The sequence below is a fragment of the Ranitomeya variabilis genome, chromosome 2 (assembly GCF_051348905.1).
Source record: "Ranitomeya variabilis isolate aRanVar5 chromosome 2, aRanVar5.hap1, whole genome shotgun sequence".
Lineage (NCBI taxonomy): Eukaryota > Metazoa > Chordata > Amphibia > Anura > Dendrobatidae > Ranitomeya > Ranitomeya variabilis.
Genome location: NC_135233.1, coordinates 516188788 through 516208284, shown reverse-complemented (window position 1 = coordinate 516208284; position 19497 = coordinate 516188788). Strand labels below are relative to the sequence as shown.

Sequence of the window (19497 nt, the reverse complement as noted above, 5' to 3'; positions counted from 1 at the left end):
ACTGCCGAGAACCAGCTGACGGTGCTGAAACCCGGATGGGTAGCCGAAGGTCCAAGAGCCAATGGAACTACCGAAGACCAGCTGACGTTACTGGAACCCGGTTACTAAGCAGGAGGTACCCGTGCCTGAAAGCACTACCAAGGACCACCTGACGTTGGTGGAACTCGGATACCCAGAGGGAGGCACCTAAGCCAAAGGCTCTGCCCGGAACCAGCTGACGGTACTGGAACCAGGATGGGGAGCAGAAGGTACAAGAGCAAGTGTCTGCGTGGCTTTTGCAGGACACGATGCCGGCTGCACAGCAGGGGAACAGCTGGCGGTGCTGAACCCCACTGACACATTGGCTGGTGTTTTTCTCTGTGCAGCTAGCAGTACCGGGCCCCAACTGGCGGTGTTAGAGCCCGGGGGTCAGCAGGAGGAGGAGATGGAGCAGAGTGTAGGCCGAAGCCTGCACTGGCGGCAGCTTTGGGTCTGTTGTGCCTGCGTGGCTGTTGCAGGACACGTTGCCGGCTGCACAGCAGGGGAACAGCTGGCGGTGCTGAACCCCACTGACACATTGGCTGGTGTTTGGCTCTGTGCAGCTAGCAGTACCGGGCCCCAACTGGCGGTGTTCGAGCCCGGGCTCTGCAGGGGGAGCAGAGTGTAGGCCGAAGCCTACTTGAACCAATTTCAAAGGTAACCTTTAACCCCCCCTCAGGGGTTACAAAGTAGAAGAGCCACAGCTTATGCAGCAGTAGTGCTGCACAAGTCAAAGGTTGCTCTTTTAATTTTGCTCCTTGCACACGCTGAATGAAACACGTATAACATTTAGCCCTTTATACAGTCAAACTGTGTTGGAGGCGCGAGTTCCCTTTGTAATGAGACGCAGCACAGATGTCAAGAATCCCACCTTGGTGCTGGGTGCAGCCTCCTGAGCGTTGTTATTTGCTGTACAGGAGTCTGCGCTGTCGTGTTATCCCCTGGCCTAGCGCTGTTAGCGCTGCCCATCTTCTGACCCCATTTAATGTCGGCCGCTGCGGTTCGCGATGACCACGAATCCCAGCCCCGTGGTGTCTTAACATTGTTAAAACACTGCGGGGCTGTGATTCATGGCCTGGCGCAGCACATATGTTCGCCTCTCGCACTCGGGTCCTTACACCCGCTGCAGACTGTGCGGCGTCAGCTGATCCCTTATCGCATGCCACGGCCATGAAGCCGCACAGTCTGAAGAAGGCAGAAGGAGATGAGGGACAGGCGAACTGATGCACTGCTCATGCCCATCAATCACACCCTCGCAGTCCCAAGAAATAAGACACCGAGGGGCGTTGTGTGGGTCAGGGCGGCCGCAGAGGCGCAGGCAGCCAAACAATGATGCCAGAAGACGGGCAGCGCTACCAAGGGGGTTGCAGCGTGTCATTACAAAGGAAAGTCACACCCCCGGGACGGTTAAATGGTCACACAGAGGACACATTTCAGACGTGTTTTCAGTTCCACATGTGCGAGGAGAATACGTTTATGAGCCACCTTGCACACATGCAGCATTACCGCTGTACAAGGTGGCCTTAAAAACGTACAAACGCCTGGGGGAGGGGGGACAGGTTCCCTTCAATTTCAGTTCTTGTGTCTGCGTGGCTTTTGCAGGACACGATGCCGGCTGCACAGCAGGGGAACAGCTGGCGGTGCTGAACCCCACTGACACATTGGCTGGTGTTTTTCTCTGTGCAGCTAGCAGTACCGGGCCCCAACTGGCGGTGTTAGAGCCCGGGGGTCAGCAGGAGGAGGAGATGGAGCAGAGTGTAGGCCGAAGCCTGCACTGGCGGCAGCTTTGGGTCTGTTGTGCCTGCGTGGCTGTTGCAGGACACGTTGCCGGCTGCACAGCAGGGGAACAGCTGGCGGTGCTGAACCCCACTGACACATTGGCTGGTGTTTGGCTCTGTGCAGCTAGCAGTACCTGGCCCCAACTGGCGGTGTTGGAGCCCGGGCTCTGCAGGGGGAGCAGAGTGTAGGCCGAAGCCTACTTGAACCAATTTCAAAGGTAACCTTTAACCCCCCCTCAGGGGTTACAAAGTAGAAGAGCCACAGCTTATGCAGCAGTAGTGCTGCACAAGTCAAAGGTTGCTCTTTTAATTTTGCTCCTTGCACACGCTGAATGAAACACGTATAACATTTAGCCCTTTATACAGTCAAACTGTGTTGGAGGCGCGAGTTCCCTTTGTAATGAGACGCAGCACAGATGTCAAGAATCCCACCTTGGTGCTGGGTGCAGCCTCCTGAGCGTTGTTATTTGCTGTACAGGCGTCTGCGCTGTCGTGTTATCCCCTGGCCTAGCGCTGTTAGCGCTGCCCATCTTCTGACCTCATTTAATGTCGGCCGCTGCGGTTCGCGATGACCACGAATCCCAGCCCCGCGGTGTCTTAACATTGTTAAAACACTGCGGGGCTGTGATTCATGGCCTGGCGCAGCACATATGTTCGCCTCTCGCACTCGGGTCCTTACACCCGCCGCAGACTGTGCGGCGTCAGCTGATCCCTTATCGCATGCCACGGCCATGAAGCCGCACAGTCTGAAGAAGGCAGAAGGAGATGAGGGACAGGCGAACTGATGCACTGCTCATGCCCATTAATCACACCCTCGCAGTCCCAAGAAATAAGACACCGAGGGGCGTTGTGTGGGTCAGGGCGGCCGCAGAGGCGCAGGCAGCCAAACAATGATGCCAGAAGACGGGCAGCGCTACCAAGGGGGTTGCAGCGTGTCATTACAAAGGAAAGTCACACCCCCGGGACGGTTAAATGGTCACACAGAGGACACATTTCAGACGTGTTTTCAGTTCCACATGTGCGAGGAGAATACGTTTATGAGCCACCTTGCACACATGCAGCATTACCGCTGTACAAGGTGGCCTTAAAAACGTACAAACGCCTGGGGGAGGGGGGACAGGTTCCCTTCAATTTCAGTTCTTGTGTCTGCGTGGCTTTTGCAGGACATGATGCCGGCTGCACAGCAGGGGAACAGCTGGCGATTCTGAACCCCACTGACACATTGGCTGGTGTTTTTCTCTGTGCAGCTAGCAGTACCGGGCCCCAACTGGCGGTGTTAGAGCCCGGGGGTCAGCAGGAGGAGGAGATGGAGCAGAGTGTAGGCCGAAGCCTGCACTGGCGGCAGCTTTGGGTCTGTTGTGCCTGCGTGGCTGTTGCAGGACACGTTGCCGGCTGCACAGCAGGGGAACAGCTGGCGGTGCTGAACCCCACTGACACATTGGCTGGTGTTTTTCTCTGTGCAGCTAGCAGTACCGGGCCCCAACTGGCGGTGTTAGAGCCCGGGGTCAGCAGGAGGAGGAGAGGGAGCAGAGTGTAGGCCGAAGCCTGCACTGGAGCAAGTTGAAAGGGAAACTTTAACCCCCCCCCCAGGCGTTTGTAGCTGAAAGAGCCATCGTGTACAGCACTAATGCTGGAAAAGGTAAACTTAGCTCTTTTAATTATGGTCCTTGCACATGCTGAACCTAACACTTATAAAAAGTGTCCCCTCCTACCGTGATACCGTCCGGTAGGTGTAACTTTCCTTTGTGATGTGACGCAGCACAGCCGTCATTCTTACCCCCTTGGCGCCGTGCGCCGCCTCCTCAGCGTTGTTTGAATCAGTCCCGGAGCCTGCGCAGTTAGGTTAGCCCTTGGCCATGCACACATTTTGCGCTGCCCGTCTTCTGACATCATTTGGTGTCAGGCTGGCTGCGCCTGTGCGGCCGCGCTGGCCGAGAGCCCGCCTCGTACTGTCTTCTGATTTAATCCCACTGGGGGCCAGAGATCCATGGACATGCGCAGTGCATATCTGAACCTCCACCTCTCACTCATCTCCCTACGGCTTCTTCTGACTGTGCGGTGTCACGGCCGTGGCATGCTATTAGGGACCAGCTGACACCGCACAGTTTGAATAAGCCGTAGGGAGATGAGTGAGAGGTGGAGGTTCAGATATGCACTGCGCATGTCCATGGATCTCTGGCCCCCAGTGGGATTAAATCAGAAGACAGTACGAGGCGGGCTCTCGGCCAGCGCGGCCGCACAGGCGCAGCCAGCCTGACACCAAATGATGTCAGAAGACGGGCAGCGCAAAATGTGTGCATGGCCAAGGACTAACCTAACAGCGCAGGCTCCGGGACTGATTCAAACAACGCTGAGGAGGCGGCGCACGGCGCCAAGGGGGTAAGAATGACGGCTGTGCTGCGTCACATCACAAAGGAAAGTTCCACCAACCGGACGGTATCACGGTAGGAGGGGACACTTTTCATAAGTGTTAGGATCAGCATGTGCAAGGAGCACCACGAAAAGAGGCACTTTTTCCCTTTGCATCATTACTGCTGCACAAGGTGGCTCCTTCAGTAACAAACGCCTGGGGGGGGGACAGGTTCCCTAAAATTTAACTTGTTGTGCCTGCGTGGCGGTCGCAGTACACGTTGCCGGCTGCACATCAGGGGAACAGCTGGCGGTGCTGAACCCCACTAACACATTGGCAAGGTGTTTTGCTCTGTGCGGACAGCACTTCTGGACGGCAACTAGCGTTGTTGGAGCCCAGGGACAGGAGGGGGAGGTGGAGGAGGTAGGAGGGATTGCCACACACACAGCAGGGGAACAGCTGACGTTACTGAACCCCAATAACAGAGGAGGGACTGTTGACTGTGCGTACAGCACTTCTGGATGGCAACTGGCGGTGTTGGAGCCCAGGGACAGGTGGAGGAGGAGGAGGTAGGAGGAGGTAGGAGGGATTGCCACACACACAGCAGGGGAACAGCTGACGTTACTGAACCCCAATAACAGAGGAGGGACTGTTGACTGTGCGTACAGCACTTCTGGACGGCAACTGGCGGTGTTGGAGCCCAGGGACAGGTGGAGGAGGAGGAGGTAGGAGGAGGTAGGAGGGATTGCCACACACACAGCAGGGGAACAGCTGACGTTACTGAACCCCAATAACAGAGGAGGGACTGTTGACTGTGCGTACAGCACTTCTGGACGGCAACTGGCGGTATTGGAGCCCAGGGACAGGTGGAGGAGGAGGAGGTAGGAGGAGGTAGGAGGGATTGCCACACACACAGCAGGGGAACAGCTGACGTTACTGAACCCCAATAACAGAGGAGGGACTGTTGACTGTGCGTACAGCACTTCTGGACGGCAACTGGCGGTGTTGGAGCCCAGGGACAGGTGGAGGAGGAGGAGGTAGGAGGAGGTAGGAGGGATTGCCACACACACAGCAGGGGAACAGCTGACGTTACTGAACCCCAATAACAGAGGAGGGACTGTTGACTGTGCATACAGCACTTCTGGATGGCAACTGGCGGTGTTGGAGCCCAGGGACAGGTGGAGGAGGAGGAGGTAGGAGGAGGTAGGAGGGATTGCCACACACACAGCAGGGGAACAGCTGACGTTACTGAACCCCAATAACAGAGGAGGGACTGTTGACTGTGCGTACAGCACTTCTGGATGGCAACTGGCGGTGTTGGAGCCCAGGGACAGGTGGAGGAGGAGGAGGTAGGAGGAGGTAGGAGGGATTGCCACACACACAGCAGGGGAACAGCTGACGTTACTGAACCCCAATAACAGAGGAGGGACTGTTGACTGTGCGTACAGCACTTCTGGACGGCAACTGGCGGTGTTGGAGCCCAGGGACAGGTGGAGGAGGAGGAGGTAGGAGGAGGTAGGAGGGATTGCCACACACACAGCAGGGGAACAGCTGACGTTACTGAACCCCAATAACAGAGGAGGGACTGTTGACTGTGCGTACAGCACTTCTGGACGGCAACTGGCGGTGTTGGAGCCCAGGGACAGGTGGAGGAGGAGGAGGTAGGAGGAGGTAGGAGGGATTGCCACACACACAGCAGGGGAACAGCTGACGTTACTGAACCCCAATAACAGAGGAGGGACTGTTGACTGTGCGTACAGCACTTCTGGACGGCAACTGGCGGTGTTGGAGCCCAGGGACAGGTGGAGGAGGAGGAGGTAGGAGGAGGTAGGAGGGATTGCCACACACACAGCAGGGGAACAGCTGACGTTACTGAACCCCAATAACAGAGGAGGGACTGTTGACTGTGCATACAGCACTTCTGGATGGCAACTGGCGGTGTTGGAGCCCAGGGACAGGTGGAGGAGGAGGAGGTAGGAGGAGGTAGGAGGGATTGCCACACACACAGCAGGGGAACAGCTGACGTCACTGAAGCCCAATAACAGAGGAGGGACTGTTGACTGTGCGTACAGCACTTCTGGATGGCAACTGGCGGTGTTGGAGCCCAGGGACAGGTGGAGGAGGAGGAGGTAGGAGGAGGTAGGAGGGATTGCGACACACACAGCTGGGGAACAGCTGACGTTACTGAACCCCAATAACAGAGGAGGGACTGTTGACTGTGCGTACAGCACTTCTGGACGGCAACTGGCGGTGTTGGAGCCCAGGGACAGGTGGAGGAGGAGGAGGTAGGAGGAGGTAGGAGGGATTGCCACACACACAGCAGGGGAACAGCTGACGTTACTGAACCCCAATAACAGAGGAGGGACTGTTGACTGTGCGTACAGCACTTCTGGACGGCAACTGGCGGTGTTGGAGCCCAGGGACAGGTGGAGGAGGAGGAGGTAGGAGGAGGTAGGAGGGATTGCCACACACACAGCTGGGGAACAGCTGACGTTACTGAACCCCAATAACAGAGGAGGGACTGTTGACTGTGCGTACAGCACTTCTGGACGGCAACTGGCGGTGTTGGAGCCCAGGGACAGGTGGAGGAGGAGGAGGTAGGAGGAGGTAGGAGGGATTGCCACACACACAGCAGGGGAACAGCTGACGTTACTGAACCCCAATAACAGAGGAGGGACTGTTGACTGTGCGTACAGCACTTCTGGACGGCAACTGGCGGTGTTGGAGCCCAGGGACAGGTGGAGGAGGAGGAGGTAGGAGGAGGTAGGAGGGATTGCCACACACACAGCAGGGGAACAGCTGACGTTACTGAACCCCAATAACAGAGGAGGGACTGTTGACTGTGCGTACAGCACTTCTGGACGGCAACTGGCGGTGTTGGAGCCCAGGGACAGGTGGAGGAGGAGGAGGTAGGAGGAGGTAGGAGGGATTGCCACACACACAGCAGGGGAACAGCTGACGTTACTGAACCCCAATAACAGAGGAGGGACTGTTGACTGTGCGTACAGCACTTCTGGACGGCAACTGGCGGTGTTGGAGCCCAGGGACAGGTGGAGGAGGAGGAGGTAGGAGGAGGTAGGAGGGATTGCCACACACACAGCTGGGGAACAGCTGACGTTACTGAACCCCAATAACAGAGGAGGGACAGTTGACTGTGCGTACAGCACTTCTGGACGGCAACTGGCGGTGTTGGAGCCCAGGGACAGGTGGAAAAGCAGAGGAACACAATGTAGGCCGAAGCCTGAGAAAGTCGAAAGGGAACCTTTAACCCCCCCCCAAGGCGTTTGTAGCTGAAAGAGCCAGCTTGTGCAGCACAAAAGATGCAAAAGGAAAAGGTGGCTCTTTTCATCACGCTCCTTGCAAACACAGAACTAAACACTTATAAAATGTGTCCCCTGAAACCATGAAACCGTCCAGGAGGTGGGACTTTCCTTCGTAATATGACGCAGCACAGCCGTCATTCCTACCCCCCCGGCGCCGCGCCCCGGCTCCTCAGCGTTGTTTGATTCCATCCCGGAGCCTGCGCTGTTAAGTTATCCCTTGGCCAGGCACACTTAGCGCTGCCCATCTTCTGACATCATTTGGTGTCAGGCTGGCTGCGCCTGTGCGGCCGCGCTGGACGAGAGCCCGCCTCGCAGTGTCTTCTGATTTTATCCCACTGGGGGCCTGGGATCCATGGCCATGTGCAGTGCATATCCTCGCCTCTCACTCCCCTCCCTACGGCTTCTTAAGACTGTGCGGTGTCACGACCGTGGCATGCTATTAGGGACCAGCTGACACCGAACAGTCTGAAGAAGCCATAGGGAGATGAGTGAGAGGTGGAGGTTCAGATATGCAATGCGCATGTCCATGGATCCCAGGCCCCCAGTGGGTTTAAATCAGAAGACACTGCGAGGCGGGCTCTCGGCCAGCGCGGCCGCACAGGCGCAGCCATCCTGACACCAAATGATGCCAGAAGACGGGCAGCGCTAAGTGTGCCTGGCCACGTGATAACATAACAGTGCAGGCTCCGGGACGGAATCAAACAACACTGAGGAGCCGGGGCGCAGCGCCGGGGGGGTAGGAATGACGGCTGTGCTGCGTCATATTACGAAGGAAAGTCCCACCTCCGGGACGGTTTTACGGTATCAGTGGACACATTTTATAAGTGTTAAGTTCTGCGTGTGCAAGGAGCTAAACAAAAATAGCTACCTTTTCCTTGTGCAGCATAACTGCTGCACCAGGTGGCTCTTTCAGTAACAAACGCCTTGGGGGGGGACAGATTCCCTTACATTTCAGTTGTTGTGTCAGCGTGGCGGTCGCATGACACATTGCCGGCTACACAGCTGGGGATCAGCTGGGGATCAGCTGACGTTACTGAAACCCAATAACACTGGGTCGTATGTTTTGACTGTGCAGACGGCACTTCTGAGCCTCAACTGGCGGTGTTGGAGCCCAGGAATTTAAGTTCAGGTGGTAGAAAGATGAACACAACAGGAGACCTGGATAACGTATACAGTGACCTAATTATTTAATCAGGAGGAGGAGTGGCAAATTCCTGCGAGATCCAGGCCTTGTTCATTTTCAGGAAAGTAAGCCGGTCAACGTTATTGGAGGATAGTCGCATGCGACGGTCAGTTAGTACACCACCTGCAGCACTAAAGACACGTTCCGATAATACACTGGCCGCAGGGCAAGACAGCACCTCCAATGCATACTGGCTTAGCTCTGGCCATGTATCCAGCTTTGAGACCCAAAACTTGAAAGGGGAAGAGCCGTCTGGGAGTACAGCAAGAGGGCAAGACATGTAGTCTGTCACCATCTGACGGAACCGTTGCCTCCTGCTGACTGGAGCCGTCTGTGATGGTGTAGACTTTTGTGGGGGGCACAGAAAACTGTGCCACAGTTGGGCCATACTGGTCTTGCCTTGGGCAGAGGCACTGCTTCTGCTCCCTCTTTGTGCAGAGCCTCCACCACTGCCTGGACGCACTGAGCTGCTTTGGAATGCACTAGCAGCACTTCTCTCAGTTGGAATGGAGAAGATGATGGAATTGACCAGTGTGTCTTGGTACTCCCGCATTTTTCGCTCCCGGTTCAACGGTGTGATGAGGCTTTCTACGTTGTCCCGGTAGCGAGGATCGAGGAGGGTGAACACCCAATAATCAGACATGTTGAGAATGTGGGCGATGCGGCGGTCGTTTCTCAGGCACTGCAGCATGTAATCCACCATGTGCTGCAGACTGCCAACTGCACAAGAAACGCTGTCCCCTGCTGGAGGCGTGGTCTCTGCCCGCTCGTCATCACCCCACCCTCGCTGTACACACTGAGTACTGGACAATTCGGTAACTCCCTCCTCTGGATGGATGTCTTACTCCTCCATTGACTCCTCCTCATCCTCCTCACAAACTGTCCCCTGCCTACGCGTTTGTGAGGAACCACGTGGCGCTGACTGTCCAGAAGATGATGGAAATGGTGAATCCTCATCCTCCACCTCTTCCACAACATCATCCCTTAGCGCTTGCAGTGATTTTTCAAGCAGGCAGATAAGGGGGACAGTCATGCTGACTAGTGCATCATCTGCACTCGCCATCCGCGTGGAATAATCAAAGGGACGCAAAACCTGGCAGACGTCATTCATAGTGGCCCACTCTGTGGTTGTGAAGTCTGTACGGCGCTGAGTGCGACTTCTTTGCGCCTGAAGCAGCTGGTACTCCATTACAGCTTGCTGCTGCTCACACAACCGCTCCAACATATGTAACGTGGAATTCCACCTGGTAGGTAGGTCACATATGATGCGATGTTCCGGCAGGCGGTGTCGGCGCTGCAGAGCCGCAATGCGCGCTTTTGCCGTGCTGGAACGCCGCAAGTGAGCACACTCTAGGCGGACCTTGTGCAGCAGTGCATCAAGATCCGGATAGTCCCTCAAAAAGCTCTGCACGACCAAATTGAGCACATGTGCCAGACATGGGATGTGAGTGAGGTTGCCGAGGCCCAGAGCTGCCACCAGATTTCGGCCATTATCACACACTACCATGCCTGGCTGGAGATTCGCTGGCACAAACCACACATCGCTCTCCTGCTTGATGGCATTCCAGAGCTCCTGCGCTGTGTGGCTACGATTCCCCAAAAAAATTAATTTCAAGACGGCCTGTTGACGTTTGGCCACGGCTGTGCTCATGTCGGTCGTAACAGGTACACGTTCATCACGGGTCCATGTGGAGGTGGACTGTGACGGCTCCTGCAGCGATGATTCTGAGGAACTGGTGTAAGAGGAGGAGTCAATGCGTACAGAATGGATTCCTGCAATCCTTGGAGTGGGCAGGACACGTCCTGCGCCACTCGCATGGTCTGTACCCGGCTCAACGACATTAACCCAATGGGCAGTGAGGGAAAGGTATCGCCCCTGTCCATGTTGACTGGTCCACGCATCGGTGGTGAGGTGGACCTTGCTACTGACGGCGTTCAGTAGCGCGTGTTTTATGTGTCCCTCCACATGCTTGTGCAGGGCAGGGACGGCTTGCCTGCTGAAGTAAAAGTGGCTGGGCACATTGTACTGTGGGACTGCCAATGACATCAAGTCACGGAAGCTGTCAGTCTCCACCAGCCTGAATGACAGCATTTCCAGTGAAAGAAGTTTGGCAATGCCTGCAGTCAGAGCCTGTGCTCGTGGGTGGTTTGACGAGAAAGGCCGCCTTTTCTCCCATGCCTGTACTACCGATGGCTGTAGACTGGGCTGGGAGTGTGTGGATGACTGGAAAAGTGGTGCTGCGGGTGGAATTACAGCGGGTCTCTGGACAACAGGGCCAGAGGTTCTTCCACGGCGATCCTGGGAGGAAGCCGAACCAGCTGCGTGTGAGCTAGAGGATGAGGCAACACGAGCTGAAGAGGTGATAGCTGCCGCTGTTGGTTGGCCTAGCTCTTCAGTGTGTTTTTCTAACTCCGCCGGGTGCCTGTTGCGCACATGTTTCCACATGTTGGAGGTATTGAGGTTGCTGACATTTTTCCCTCTTTTGACTTTTTGATGACACACCTTGCATCTGACATAGCAAATGTCATCTGCAACTGTGTCAAAAAAGGACCAGGCACTGCAAGTCTTGGGAGCGCCCTTTTTGGCTTTTGGAAGAGACGTGCTCCTAACGGGTGCCAAAGCGGAGGCTGCAGGATCCGCAGTCTTCCCCCTCCCTCTCCCTCTTTGGGCCGTACGGGGAATCTCTTCCTCTGAGCTGCTCCCACCACCTTCCTGTCCCTCACGCCAAGATGGGTCAAGGACCTCATCATCTACACTACCCTCTGCCCCCAACTGCTCCTCCTGGGTAGTCTCAGCAGCAGAGCACGCACCAGTAAGTGGCACCTGAGTGTCATAATCAGCTGATGCGGCCTGCGATGTGGTGACCGGAGCCACTGGCCCACCCGCCTCTTCAGAGGAAGAGAGAAAAAGCTGTTGGGCATCACTGCACCCTGCCTCTTCTTCCATTTCTCCAATGCTGCTTGGCTGGCCCCCTGTTTCCAAGCCAAGAGATTCAGAGAACAGAAGTAGAGACGGCTCCTGTCCTGGGCTCTCTGTCTGCCTGGGCAATTTGGCAGGTGGTGAAGAGACAGATGGCTGCTCTCCAGTGCTCTGTGTCTGAGAGGATGTGGCACTAATTGAAGTTGATGCATTAGCTGCCATCCATCCGACAACGGCTTCAATTTGTTCTTCACGCAGCAGCGGTGTACGGCGCTCTGACACAAAGCTGCGCATGAACGACTGTTGCCTGGTGAATGTGGGTGCTGATGAGTCACCGGTGCCCGCAGCAGGCACAGAATCCCCACGTCCCCTCCCTGCTCCGCGCCCACGCCCACGCCCACGTGCCTTACTCACTGCCTTCTTCATCTTGGGTGACTGATAAAGATAAGCAGAAAAGTACTAACGGCTTTGTGTGCTTATTCCTGAACAACTCCTCCTAACAGGTATAAGAAACACTAATTTTCTAAAGTGTGGACTAGACTTTAATATGAGCTAATGTGGCCTACACAAATGTAAAGTGGTGTAACTGGTGTGTTTGGTGAACTTTATTATTTATTTATTTTTTGGGGGCTGAACTGACAACAGATAGAGCTGCAGTCACACGGAGACCGTGCAGACAGCCGTAAACGGCGCTGCAAGGCCCAAAAACCCTCCTCTACGTTATCCTATGTAGTGTTTTTCCACAAATTAGCTGGAGACGGGTGGAAAGACACTAATAGGAATTTTTTGAAAAAATGTGCAGCAGCCTGCACTACTTAAAACAAAATGAAAATTGATTTGGCGGTATGACGCAGTGAACAACCCTGAGCTGGAGACAACCAGGCTACGGCTGCTCACAGACTACAGGGCGAGCTGCAGTCACACGGAGACCGTGCAGACAGCCGTAAACGGCGCTGCAAGGCCCAAAAACCCTCCTCTACGTTATCCTATGTAGTGTTTTTCTACAAATTAGCTGGAGACGGGTGGAAAGACACTAATAGGATTTTTTTGAATAAATTAGCAGCAGACTACACTACTTGAAAAAAAAAAAAAAAAAAAAAACAGTATGAGGCAATGAACCACCCTCCCTGAACTGAATACAACCAGCTATGGATGGCCTATGTGGCTGCACTCAGACTAGAGAGTGGGCTGCACTCACACACACACACACACACACAGACCTTGCAGATCGCTGTGAAAACAGCGCTACAAGGCAAAAGCAAGGTGAATAGTAGGTGAACACAGCGGTTGCTAAATTAGCCTTTGGAAAGCACAAAGAAGCAAATCACTATCTCTAAACTGTCCCTCAGTCAGCAAACAGCGTCCTGTCACTAACTGAATTCACAGCAGAGTGATCGCAAAATGGCGCCAGCGACTTTTAAACTGCATCATGACATCATTTCAGCAGCCAATCACAGCCTTGCCAGTAGTTTCATGCCCTCCATGCTAAACAGGATGTGCCCACACTTGGAATCATTCTCATTGGCTGAATTTCTGCTTTTTGAATCTTGGAACTTCCGATTCCGGTATCCGATACGCGGCAAGTATCGGAATCCCGGTATCGGAATTCCGATACCGCAAGTATCGGCCGATACCCGATACTTGCGGTATCGGAATGCTCAACACTAGTGATTATCCCTCTGGAAAACATCTCAGAAAATAGAAACAAATTTCCAGGTCCCAGTAAAATGTAAAAATCTGATTTAAAGTCATCATCAATGGGAATCATGCACAGTTTAAAACTTTTACTTCTTTATAAGGCGGATTTGGAGTGGGTCCATTCCAAAAACATCCTGAAAATTACTCTGAAAATGCTGAAAACACTGAACAAATTAATTTCCACGTAAAAAAAAGTTGCTGTTCATATGATCAGGCTTTTGGGCGTCTTTTAACCACATCAAGTTTCCAAAAATGACAAGCAGTTAACTAAAATAAGCATATCATTCTTCAGGTGTTTTTCATTTAGAAGAGCTCCATACTTATAATACAATTCAATGGCAAGGTTAGGAAAACTCCTTCAAGGTTCCTGAGAGACTTTTGGTGCATTTTGTGAGCTACAAAGAAAAGCCACAAAAACAGACTCAAAAGATGCCCAAAATAATTTTAGAAAAACACCACCAAAAATGTTTACAAACCGCTGTAGGAAATTCTGAAAAACACAAGAAAAGATGATTCAGGAAGAAAACGCCAACATTTCCTGAAGCCATTTCAGCTTCAAATCCTTGTCAGTTTCATACACCTGGAAAAAGTGTTATGTGAACATTGACATAAATCATAGGGTATGGTTGCTTTGTGTGACACAGTTCGTAAGAGAGTGCTGTAACTTAAAGTCAATTTTAAGTTTCCGTAATCCTGCTTTAAAGGTAGATTTGGCCATAGAACTCAAAGTGATCACTCCATGGATGCTTGGAACATTCAAATCTTTGTTTTGCATGTTGATTTTAACTTTCTCTTTTTATGTTAAACCTTTGGCACAGGAGAACTCAGTGTAAGTGCAAAAACTGAAACACATGTACAAAGAGCTGCCCGGGTTCCACTGAGATTTGAACTCAGATCGCTGGATTCAGAGTCCAGAGTGCTAACCATTACACCATGGAACCACATGCACAAAAAATAACTGGCTGCAGTTTTTTTGTGCTAAAAAGCACATATGAACTCATGAATCATGGTGAAAAAAGGCTCTAAAGCTGTAGTGCAAATCTACAATTAATACACAATGGTAAATTAATATCTCCTAAACTTTATTTCCACAAGTGTGCCAAGAGTTCCATGATATCTCAACAATGACAGTTTTAAATGTTGATGGAAAGTGGCTAGTAAATAGAGTGTTGGATCTGTTACTTGGAAAAAGGGTAAGAAAAAAATAACTGCAAAACTTATACTGTTAGAAAGCTGTTCATCCAGAAGTGGCTAAAAAATTTTCATTGTGTGGTAAAAAGTTTTATCCAAGAGATAATTCAAGGTTGCTGTGAATAAAAGTGCATGTCCCAGTACACCTGCCACAGCAGTGGTCTGTAACTGCTAGACAAAAGAGGGAGATGCACCACTTACCTGGTGGCACTCTTGGCGCTTCTTTTAATTAGTGGCATGACACACGTGGGATGTAGCGTCAGATCGGCTTATATAAAATGCATCCAAAAATCAAGTCAGTCTGGTTCTAAAAACCCTGCCCAAAGTTCGCATATCACCTTCATGTGGCATAAAACAGGACACACGCAAATTTATCTTCTCAGGTAATCAGTCAAAAAACTATATGAACATATTCGTAGTCGGCAGGATTTGAACCTGCGCGGGGAAACCCCAATGGATTTCTAGTCCATCGCCTTAACCACTCGGCTACAACTGCTCAGACATTGACCTTTGATGAGAATCAAACACCTTTTCTTATAGAACCATGATCAAGATCAGTGATTATCCCTCTGGAAAACATCTCAGAAAATAGAAACAAATTTCCAGGTCCCAGTAAAATGTAAAAATCTGATTTAAAGTCATCATCAATTGGAATCATGCACAGTTTAAAACTTTTACCTCTTTATAAGGCGGATTTGGAGTGGGTCCATTCCAAAAACATCCTGAAAATTACTCTGAAAATGCTGAAAACACTGAACAAATTAATTTCCACGTAAAAAAGAGTTGCTGTTCATATGATCAGGCTTTTGGGTGTCTTTTAACCACATCAAGTTTCCAAAAATGACAAGCGGTTAACTAAAATAAGCATATCATTCTTCAGGTGTTTTTCATTTAGAAGATCTCCATACTTATAATACAATTCAATGGCAAGGTTAGGAAAACTCCTTCAAGGTTCCTGAGAGACTTTTGGTGCATTTTGTGAGCTACAAAGAAAAGCCACAAAAACAGACTCAAAAGATGTCCAAAATAATTTTAGAAAAACACCACCAAAAATGTTTACAAACCGCTGTAGGAAATTCTGAAAAACACAAGAAAAGATGATTCAGGAAGAAAACGCCAACATTTCCTGAAGCCATTTCAGCTTCAAATCCTTGTCAGTTTCATACACCTGGAAAAAGTGTTATGTGAACATTGACATAAATCATAGGGTATGGTTGCTTTACGTGACACAGTTCGTAAGAGTGCTGTAACTTAAAGTCAATTTTAAGTTTCCGTAATCCTGCTTTAAAGGTAGATTTGGCCATAGAACTCAAAGTGATCACTCCATGAATGCTTGGATGCTTGGAACATTCAAATCTTTGTTTTGCATGTTGATTTTAACTTTCTCTTTTTATGTTAAACCTTTGGCACAGGAGAACTCAGTGTAAGTGCAAAAACTGAAACACATGTACAAAGAGCTGCCCAGGTTCCACTGAGATTTGAACTCAGATCGCTGGATTCAGAGTCGAGAGTGCTAACCATTACAACATGGAACCACATGCACAAAAAAATAACTGGCTGCAGTTTTTTTGTGCTAAAAAGCACATATGAACTCATGAATCATGGTGAAAAAAGGCTCTAAAGCTGTAGTGCAAATCTACAATTAATACACAATGGTAAATTAATATCTCCTAAACTTTATTTCCACAAGTGTGCCAAGAGTTCCATGATATCTCAACAATGACAGTTTTAAATGTTGATGGTAAGTGGCTAGTAAATAGAGTGTTGGATCTGTTACTTGGAAAAAGGGTAAGAAAAAAATAACTGCAAAACTTATACTGTTAGAAAGCTGTTCATCCAGAAGTGGCTAAAAAATTTTCATTGTGTGGTAAAAAGTTTTATCCAAGAGATAATTCAAGGTTGCTGTGAATAAAAGTGCATGTCCCAGTACACCTGCCACAGCAGTGGTCTGTAACTGCTAGACAAAAGAGGGAGATGCACCACTTACCTGGTGGCACTCATGGCGCTTCTTTTAATTAGTGGCATGACGCACGTGGGATGTAGCGTCAGATCGGCTTATATAAAATGCATCCAAAAATCAAGTCAGTCTGGTTCTAGAAACCCTGCCCAAAGTTCGCATATCACCTTCATGTGGCATAAAACAGGACACACACAAATTTATCTTCTCAGGTAATCAGTCAAAAAACTGTATGAACATATTCAGAGTCAGCAGGATTTGAACCTGCACGGGGAAACCCCAATGGATTTCTAGTCCATCGCCTTAACCACTCGGCCACGACTACTCAGACATTAACCTTTCATGAGAATCAAACACCTTCTCTTATAGCACCATGATCAAGATCAGTGATTATCCCTCTGAAAAACATCTCAGAAAATAGAAACAAATTTCCAGGTCCCAGTAAAATGTAAAAATCTGATTTAAAGTCATCATCAATGGGAATCATGCACAGTTTAAAACTTTTACTTCTTTATAAGGCGGATTTGGAGTGGGTCCATTCCAAAAAACATCCTGAAATTACTCTGAAAATGCTGAAAACACTGAACAAATTAATTTCCACGTAAAAAAGACTTGCTGTTCATATGATCAGGCTTTTGGGCGTCTTTTAGCCACATCAAGTTTCCAAAAATGACAAGCAGTTAACTAAAATAAGCATATCATTCTTCAGGTGTTTTTCATTTAGAAGATCTCCATACTTATAATACAATTCAATGGCAAGGTTAGGAAAACTCCTTGAAGGTTCCTGAGAGACTTTTGGTGCATTTTGTGAGCTACAAAGGAAAGCCACAAAAACAGACTCAAAAGATGCCCAAAATAATTTTAGAAAAACACCACCAAAAATGTTTACAAACCGCTGTAGGAAATTCTGAAAAACACAAGAAAAGATGATTCAGGAAGAAAACGCCAACATTTCCTGAAGCCATTTCAGCTTCAAATCCTTGTCAGTTTCATACACCTGGAAAAAGTGTTATGTGAACATTGACATAAATCATAGGGTATGGTTGCTTTACGTGACACAGTTCGTAAGAGTGCTGTAACTTAAAGTCAATTTTAAGTTTCCGTAATCCTGCTTTAAAGGTAGATTTGGCCATAGAACTCAAAGTGATCACTCCATGGATGCTTGGATGCTTGGAACATTCAAATCTTTGTTTTGCATGTTGATTTTAACTTTCTCTTTTTATGTTAAACCTTTGGCACAGGAGAACTCAGTGTAAGTGCAAAAACTGAAACACATGTACAAAGAGCTGCCCAGGTTCCACTGAGATTTGAACTCAGATCGCTGGATTCAGAGTCCAGAGTGCTAACCATTACACCATGGAACCACATGCACAAAAAATAACTGGCTGCAGTTTTTTTGTGCTAAAAAGCACATATGAACTCATGAATCATGGTGAAAAAAGGCTCTAAAGCTGTAGTGCAAATCTACAATTAATACACAATGGTAAATTAATATCTCCTAAACTTTATTTCCACAAGTGTGCCAAGAGTTCCATGATATCTCAACAATGACAGTTTTAAATGTTGATGGAAAGTGGCTAGTAAATAGAGTGTTGGATCTGTTACTTGGAAAAAGGGTAAGAAAAAAATAACTGCAAAACTTTTACTGTTAGAAAGCTGTTCATCCAGAAGTGGCTAAAAAATTTTCATTGTGTGGTAAAAAGTTTTATCCAAGAGATAATTCAAGGTTGCTGTGAATAAAAGTGCATGTCCCAGTACACCTGCCACAGCAGTGGTCTGTAACTGCTAGACAAAAGAGGGAGATGCACCACTTACCTGGTGGCACTCATGGAGCTTCTTTTAATTAGTGGCATGACGCACGTGGGATGTAGCGTCAGATCGGCTTATATAAAATGCATCCAAAAATCAAGTCAGTCTGGTTCTAGAAACCCTGCCCAAAGTTTGCATATCACCTTCATGTGGCATGAAACAGGACACACGCAAATTTATCTTCTCAGGTAATCAGTCAAAAAACTATATGAACATATTCATAGTCGGCAGGATTTGAACCTGCGCGGGGAAACCCCAATGGATTTCTAGTCCATCGCCTTAACCACTGGGCCACATCTACTCAGACATTGACCTTTGATGAGAATCAAACACCTTTTCTTATAGCACCATGATCAAGATCAGTGATTATCCCTCTGGAAAACATCTCAGAAAATAGAAACAAATTTCCAGGTCCCAGTAAAATGTAAAAATCTGATTTAAAGTCATCATCAATGGGAATCATGCACAGTTTAAAACTTTTACCTCTTTATAAGGCGGATTTGGAGTGGGTCCATTCCAAAAACATCCTGAAAATTACTCTGAAAATGCTGAAAACACTGAACAAATTAATTTCCACGTAAAAAAGACTTGCTGTTCATATGATCAGGCTTTTGGGCATCTTTTAACCACATCAAGTTTCCAAAAATGCCAAGCGGTTAACTAAAATAAGCATATCATTCTTCAGGTGTTTTTCATTTAGAAGAGCTCCATACTTATAATACAATTCAATGGCAAGGTTAGGAAAACTCCTTCAAGGTTCCTGAGAGACTTTTGGTGCATTTTGTGAGCTACAAAGAAAAGCCACAAAAACAGACTCAAAAGATGCCCAAAATAATTTTAGAAAAACACCACCAAAAATGTTTACAAACCGCTGTAGGAAATTCTGAAAAACACAAGAAAAGATAATTCAGGAAGAAAACGCCAACATTTCCTGAAGCCATTTCAGCTTTAAATCCTTGTCTGTTTCATACACCTGGAAAAAGTGTTATGTGAACATTGACATAAATCATAGGGTATGGTTGCTTTGCGTGACACAGTTCGTAAGAGTGCTGTAACTTAACCCCTTCCTGACATCTGACGTACTATCCCGTCGAGGTGGGGTGGGCCCGTATGACCGCCGACGGGATAGTACGTCATACGCGATCGGCCGCGCTCTCGGGGGGAGCGCGGCCGATCACGGCCGGGTGTCAGCTGCCTATCGCAGCTGACATCCGGCACTATGTGCCAGGAGCGGTCACTGACCGCCCCCGGCACATTAACCCCCGGCACA

The 19497-nt window shown here is 49.6% G+C and overlaps 3 non-coding genes across 3 annotated transcripts; all 3 read right to left on the bottom strand.

Moving 5' to 3' along the window:
• Positions 1-14139: 14139 nt before the first annotated feature.
• On the bottom strand, positions 14140-14211 carry TRNAQ-CUG (transfer RNA glutamine (anticodon CUG)). Its single transcript has one exon. It is a non-coding gene; the product is annotated as a tRNA-Gln (tRNA).
• Positions 14212-14875: 664 nt separating this feature from the next.
• On the bottom strand, positions 14876-14957 carry TRNAS-AGA (transfer RNA serine (anticodon AGA)). Its single transcript has one exon. It is a non-coding gene; the product is annotated as a tRNA-Ser (tRNA).
• A 2753-nt stretch (positions 14958-17710) lies between these two features.
• Positions 17711-17782, bottom strand: TRNAQ-CUG (transfer RNA glutamine (anticodon CUG)). Its single transcript has one exon. It is a non-coding gene; the product is annotated as a tRNA-Gln (tRNA).
• Positions 17783-19497: the final 1715 nt, after the last annotated feature.